General features: G+C 42.9%; 1 long non-coding RNA gene across 1 annotated transcript; it reads right to left on the bottom strand.

Annotated features, from left to right (window-relative positions):
• Positions 1 to 2,167: 2,167 nt before the first annotated feature.
• On the bottom strand, positions 2,168 to 5,614 carry LOC127976122 (uncharacterized). Its single transcript, XR_008157734.1, has 3 exons — positions 5,480 to 5,614; positions 4,767 to 5,382; positions 2,168 to 2,495 (listed from the first exon to the last, which is right to left on the bottom strand). It is a non-coding gene; the product is annotated as an uncharacterized LOC127976122 (long non-coding RNA).
• Between the last annotated feature and the right edge of the window lie 1,355 nt (positions 5,615 to 6,969).

The following is a 6,969-nucleotide window of genomic DNA, read 5'->3' as shown; positions in this document are numbered from 1 at the left end:
ATATCTAGAGACAAAACAGCCTTCACCACGCCGTTTGGTTTACACCAATTTGTGACGGTTCCATTCGGCTTGTTCGGGGCCCCCGCTATGTTCCAGCGTCTCATGGATCGAGTGCTGCGTCCGCATGCTGCATATGCCGCTGCCTACCTGGATGATATTATAATTTATAGTGGGGACTGGCGGCGGCATATGGAGCATGTGAGGGCTGTCCTCGAGGCGCTGAGACGGGCGGGGCTAACGGCCAACCCGAAGAAGTGCGCAGTTGGACGGGTGGAGGTAAGGTATCTGGGCTTCCACTTGGGTCACGGGCAGGTGCGTCCCCAAATTGACAAGACGGCAGTACTTGCGACTTGCCCCAGACCTAAGACCAAAAAGGAGATGAGGCAGTTCCTGGGGCTGGCGGGATATTATAGAAGGTTTGTTCCTGGTTATTCGGACCTCACTAGCCCCCTGACTGACTAAAAAGGAGGTACCAGATACGGTCCAATGGACGGAGCGGTGCCAACAGGCCTTTACCCAAGTTAAGGTGTAGTGGTAGTGGACTGTTCCTGCACTCTCCTAACTTTTCTCTCCCCTTTTTGTTGCAGACTGATGCGTCGGACAGGGTGCTGGGCACGGTCCTGTCCCAGGAGGTGGAGGGGAGGATCGCCCGGTAGAGAAAGAGTGTTTGGCCATCAGGTGGGCGGTCCTCACCCTTCGATACTACCTCCTGGGCCGGGAGTTCACCCTCTGCTCGGACCACGCGCCCCTCCAGTGGCTCCACCACATGAAGGATACCAACGCGCGAATCACCCGTTGGTATCTAGCTTTACAGCCATTTAAGTTCAAGGTGATTCAAAGACCGGGGGCACAGATGGCTCTAGCCGACTTCCTCTCCAGGAATGGGGGGGGGGGGGCTGCAGGCCGGATGGCTCCCCGGCCTGAGTTGGGCGGTGGGGGTATGTGGCGGGGGAGGCGTGGTTTAGCGAGGTCTGCAACGGGAGAGAGGGTGAAGAGATCAGTGGTGGTAAGAGGGTTAAGTGAGAGACAAGTGACACCTGCTTCTCATTTCAGTGATGGGCGTTGGGAAGCAGTATTTAAGCCAGCCGCTTTCCAGAAACGGGAGAGAGATCTGAGGGCTTGTGGGAGGAAGCAGCAGACGGAATGCGAGAAGCCGAAGTGAATGTTGATTATTTATTGATGCGCATGTGATGTACAGTTCTTTGATAGAAGGGAGGGTTGTAACGATTATAATTATTTATGAAAATATACAATGCACTAAAATGTACATTGTGAGTGCCTTTACACTGTATTGTAAATAAAGGATTCAAGTAAAGTGTTCTCAGTTTCTGCTTTTCAAATGCTTGAAATTAACTGTTTGATAAATTTCACTTACAAAAAAACACAAGTGTGGAGAAATTTAAGCCAAAATGAAAATACAGATATAAGAGAGCAATTGTATATCTTAATGATGACGCATAAGTTGCTTGACCACACTTCAGGTTTTGATTAATTTAACCTGTTAACTGTCGCCCGTCAGTTTGGGGATGTATGGGTGCATTCAGGTGCTAATAATGTTGTGGTGACAGTTTTTGTATGACTGATAGAAGGCTCTTCAACACTGTGCTTTGCTGGCAGCACAGTAATATACTGCAGTACTCCCAACATGTTTTCTTTCTAATGTAACATCAAGAATAGAGGATTCTTGTCCATTTCCTCCAATGCTGAACTGATTTTTATATTTGTCTTCAGTTGTTGGATTCCTGAAATTCACATATCCAATAAGATTTAGAGCACTATCACCCTTTAGCTGCTGATACCATAATATCACGTAATAGTCTTTAATGGTGTGAGAGCAGTTGAGTTGAACAGTTTTCTCAGCTTCTGTTATCAGATGAGCTGGATCCTGATGAACTTTGTCACTTAGTGATTCTCCTGTTGAAAACGGACAGAAGTGTATTTGGAAAATAGTAGTATTTAGCAGAGAAACATGAACTGAATTACCGAATAAAAACAATACAATTTTAAATATTTTACCATAGACCCAGAATGGAGGTGTTGCTACATAAATCAAGCACACTATAAATATCATGTTGATGCTTCAGTGCATGTGGAGTGACATGAATCAACAGCAGTGTGGGTGAGGTTTTGTAAAGCCTGTTTCACTCCACGTGATCAGTAACTTTATTTAGGCTCAAAGGAGACCCCTAGTGGTTATAATAAAAAATTTTTACAAATCAACCCTAAACTAAGATTGAAAATCATAAATAAGACTAATTGTACGTTAATGGTCTGAAACATGCTTATTTTTCATTTATTTTTCTTTATAAAAAATCCTTCTCCCAGTTTACTGTTTTAATGTAGAAATGCACCAGCACTAATCTGCTCCAGTGGCTCAGTGGGTGTATTTCTGAACCAGTACATGCTGTCATGTGACGTTCCAATCTGGGAACACTTTAGGGTCACACTGAGATCCTCGGTTACAAAGAGATGAGGTGATTGCTCTAATCCCAAATCTGTAAAAGAAGCCGAGAACAGAAACAAGGAATTTTAATTAGTTTCACTGACTTTGAAAAGATAAATTTAAGTTATTTTTGTTTACCTCATGGAAGAAGCAAAATCAGTAAACCAAGCATATTTTGTTTGTTATAAGTGATGTAATAAAATTCAGCAGCTATAAATACATGTGAGGACATCTAGTGGAATGGACATATAATGATGGTATAGATTAGTCCCTCCTTCAAAAAACAAGCATGTGATTGAAGAGTTGTTCATTTTGTTGAAATCTTAAAAAAGGAGAAATTAACACATGTAGGTTTCCATTAACAGGTTACATTGTCCTGAACAGGACAAAAACGTCTCAAGTTTACACATGTAAAAATCCCTGCCTAGAGTGTATCCGAAGAGCACAGCTTAGGACTTTCCTCGTTGAGGGAGCTCTGAATTGGAGGATGGTCTCAGCAACCTCGGTTGAGAGACTCAATGCTATGAGTTGTGCCCAGCAAGAACAGGGCTACTAACAGCAGACGGCCCCGTCCCGGCGTACTATAACAAGAGCTCCCAGGAGTAGTGCAATAGGGGCAGTTACATACAGACAAAGCCTCGGCCAGGTCTGTACCATAGCATCCAGTCCCAGGGGAGCTGGATGAACTAGAGAGAACCAAAGGGGACATTGCGATGTCACTCAAGTCGCAAAGAGGTCCACTTGAGCTTTGCCAAAAATTCTCCTTATCTGCTTCACCACCTCGGGTGAAGCTTCCATTCCCCGGGCCTCAGCCCCTGCCTCGACAGTATGTCTGTCCCCACACTTAATTTCACAGGAATATATGCTGCTCTAAGTGAGAGGAGATTGCCCTGAGACAACAGAAGGATCTGGTGCGCCAACTTATACAAGGGGCAGACCTCCCTGGTGGTTGATATAAGAGACCACTGATGTATTGTCGGTGCGCACCAACACATGGTGGCCCCTCAGGTCTGTGAGGAAGTATTTCAGTGCTTGATAAACGGCTAGCATCTCTAGAAAATTGATATGCCATGTCAGATGGCGACCGGCTCCACAGACCACAGGCCAGTGAGGGACACATCCGTCGTTAACTTTACACCGCAAGAAGGAGCACCCAGCACTGGACCCTGATTCATGAACCAAGGTTTCTTCCACATGTCTAAGGCATGGAGGCATCACCCTGTGACCTTGATAGTTCGAAGTGGATTCCCCCTCGAGGAAAATCCCTTGGTCTTGAGCCACCAATGTAGGGGTCTCATGTACAGCAGGCCAAGAGGTATTACATTGGACGCAACTGCCATCAGACCCAACAATCTCTGAAATAGTTTGACAGTAAGTGACTGGCCTTCTTTGACTCTCTTGACTGACATGAGGATTGACTCGATACGAGCAGGAGACAGACATTCCTGCATCGTGGTCGAATCCCACACTATGACTAGATAGGTGGTTCTCTGAACTGGAGAAAGTACACTCTTCTTGGTATTCAGTCTCAAACCCAGCTCCCCCATGTGTGCGAGAACGACATCTCGTTGTCAAACCACCATCTGCTCTTATTGAGCTAAAATCAACTAACCGTCGATATAATTGAGAATGCAGATGCCCTGTATACGCAGAAGAACCAGAGCTGCATCTACACATTTCGTGAATGTGCAGGGTGAGGGGAAATACTCAACATTGGTAAGCTTCACCCCCGAAAGTGAACCTCAGAAACTTCCTTTGTTGTGGAAGGATGGAGATTTGGAAGAATGCATTTTTGAGATCTATGGTGACAAACCAGTCCTCGGATCTGATTTGAGCTACAACATGCATGATTGTGAGCATTTTGAACTTCAGTGTCATAACTGATCAATTTAGTACACGTAGAGCTATGATCAGACGCAAACCCCCATTCTTCTTCGGAACTATGAAATTACGGCTGTTAAAACCCACAATAGCTCGCAAGCGGATAAGATAAGCAATAATAAGACAAGCAATTAACAGCAATGATCTTAGTTGAAATATATCTAAAATAGTTTTAAAAACAATACAAATCATAATTGTATATATTGATTAAATGCTTAGAAACATAATAGCTTATAATATTAATACAACTTAATATGGCTGAACTGTGATCATGTGTAATAATATGAAGTATGTCGGAGACGGAAGGAGATCAGGGTCAGCTTTCTGAAGCTTGTGGGTAGTTTATTGTATATTTTAAAAAGTACAAAACAAATCGTGCCACATGCTCACACACTTCCAATCACTTTTCTATTTTACAATACTCTGCAGCTTTCTCGCTTACTTCCTGTCTCCACGTCCCCACAAGTCCTCAGCTCTCTCTCTTTTCCACTTGTTCTCGACCGGCTTATATATCACCTCCCCACACCAATCACTGCAACGAGAAACAGGTATTAGTCGTTTTTCACTTGACTCACTTACAGCCGCTCGTCTCCTCGCTCTCTCACCCGTCGCAGACCTCACTGAACCACGCCTCCCCGGCCACATCATGTTTGGAAGTGTATGGATGCATTCAGGTGCTAATAATGTTGTGGTAACAGGGTTTAACAGAAGGTTTTTGTATGACTGATTAAAGGATCTTTAACACTGTGCTTTGCTGGCAGCACAGTAATATACTGTAGTACTCCCAACATGTTCTCTTTTCAATGTAAATTTAAGAGTAGAGGATTCTGCACCATTTCCTGCAATGCTGAACTGACTTTTATATTGGTCTTCAGTGGTTGGATTTTTGTAATTCACATATCCAATAAGATTTAGAGCACTATCACCCTTCAGCTGCTGATACCAAAATATCGTTCTAAAATCATTAATGGTGTGAGAACAGTTGAGTTGAACTGTTTTCTCAGCTTCTGTTATCAGATGAGCTGGATCCTGATGAACTTTGTCACTTAGTGATTCTCCTGTTGAAAACAGACAGAAGTGTATTAGTAGTAAAAATTAGCAGAAAGACATAAACTGGAGGAACAAATAAAGACAATAAGCAATTTAATATTTTACCAAGGACCCAGAATGGAGGTGTTGCTAAATAAATCAAGCACACTATAAGTATCATGTTGATGCTTCAGTGCTGGAGGAAGGACATGAATGAACAGCAGTGTGTGTGAGGTCTGAACAGGATGTGTAGAATGAACCACTTTAAACGAATAAAGCCTGTTTCACTCCACATGATCAGTAACTTTATTTAGGCTCAAAGGAGACCCCTACTGGTTCTAATACTTTAAACGAATTTTAAACTTTTAATTTATTCTAAATTGAGTTCTGTTTGTGTCGAAAAATGATAAATTGGTCTACAAAAGATATATGGGCTAAAACATGCTTTTATTTGTTGACATCTGTCTTACTACTGACAACTGAGAAATGTCATGTGAGACTGAACACACCAAGAAAATTTTAGTTTATTAAAATCAGATCTGGTGTTAATGAACCTTAATGAACTAAATTTGGCCAACAATATGTTAAAGAGACCAAGTAGTATTCATCTTATCAAATGACAACATGTTGCCCACATACTCCCATTAAAACAATGTTCTTATGCATTTATTTATTTATGTGTGTGTGTGTGCGGCAAGGGGGGCCGTGGTTTAGCAAACAATATAAGTTTAAATTCTGTGTGTAAACTAAGATAAGAATAGGTGTGCAAAACAAATGTATAAAAACACTTCATCAACTCATACCTATAGTAATTCAATTTCATTGTCACTGATTGACAGCAGATGAGCAGGTGCAAGATGTGAATCTACATGTTTTTGTTGAGGTTATAGATAAGAGTAACACTGATGTGCATCCTGCTTTGCACAGTAATAAACACCACTGTCAGTGCTCTGTATTTTGGCAAGAGTCAGGTCTAAAGATGCCCCGTTCCTCACAGCTGATGTTCTCTGCTTAAAATCCTTCTCCCAGTTTTAGATTAGATTAGATTAGATTAGATTAGATTAGATTAGATTAGTTTAGATTAGATTTAAATTTATTGTCACTGCACATGTCAGGTACAAGGCAACGAAATGCTGTTAGCATCTAACCAGAAGTGCTATAAGCAGTAAGTACAGAATATACAAGGTCTACAATATGTACGACAATATGTGTGTGTGTGGTGTGGGGGGTGTTGAGGGGTGTCAGAGGGCAGAGTTCAGCAAGAAGACAGCTTTAGGGAAAAAGCTGTTCCTGAATCTTGTGGTCCTTGTCCGGAGGCTCCTGAAGCGCCTCACAGAGGGCAGGAGGTTAAACAGTACATGGTCATGCTGAGAGGAGTCCTTGAGAATGCTGCAAGCTCGTCGTAGACAGCGTTTCCTCTGGATGTCCTCAAGAGCAGTAAGTGGTGTTCCTGTGATGGGATGCATTGGGCAGTTTTCAACACTCTCTGCAGTGCCTTGTGGTCAGCCACTGAGCAGTTCCCATACCAGACTGTGATGCAACTGTTCAAGATGCTCTCGATCGCACACAGGTAGAAGTTAACCAGGATGGTTGAAGACACCTGGTTCTTCTTCAGT

This window comes from Carassius gibelio, chromosome B17 (genome assembly GCF_023724105.1).
Source record: "Carassius gibelio isolate Cgi1373 ecotype wild population from Czech Republic chromosome B17, carGib1.2-hapl.c, whole genome shotgun sequence".
NCBI lineage: Eukaryota > Metazoa > Chordata > Actinopteri > Cypriniformes > Cyprinidae > Carassius > Carassius gibelio.
Note: the sequence above shows the minus strand (reverse complement) of the source record. Positions and strands in the feature narration are given on the sequence as shown.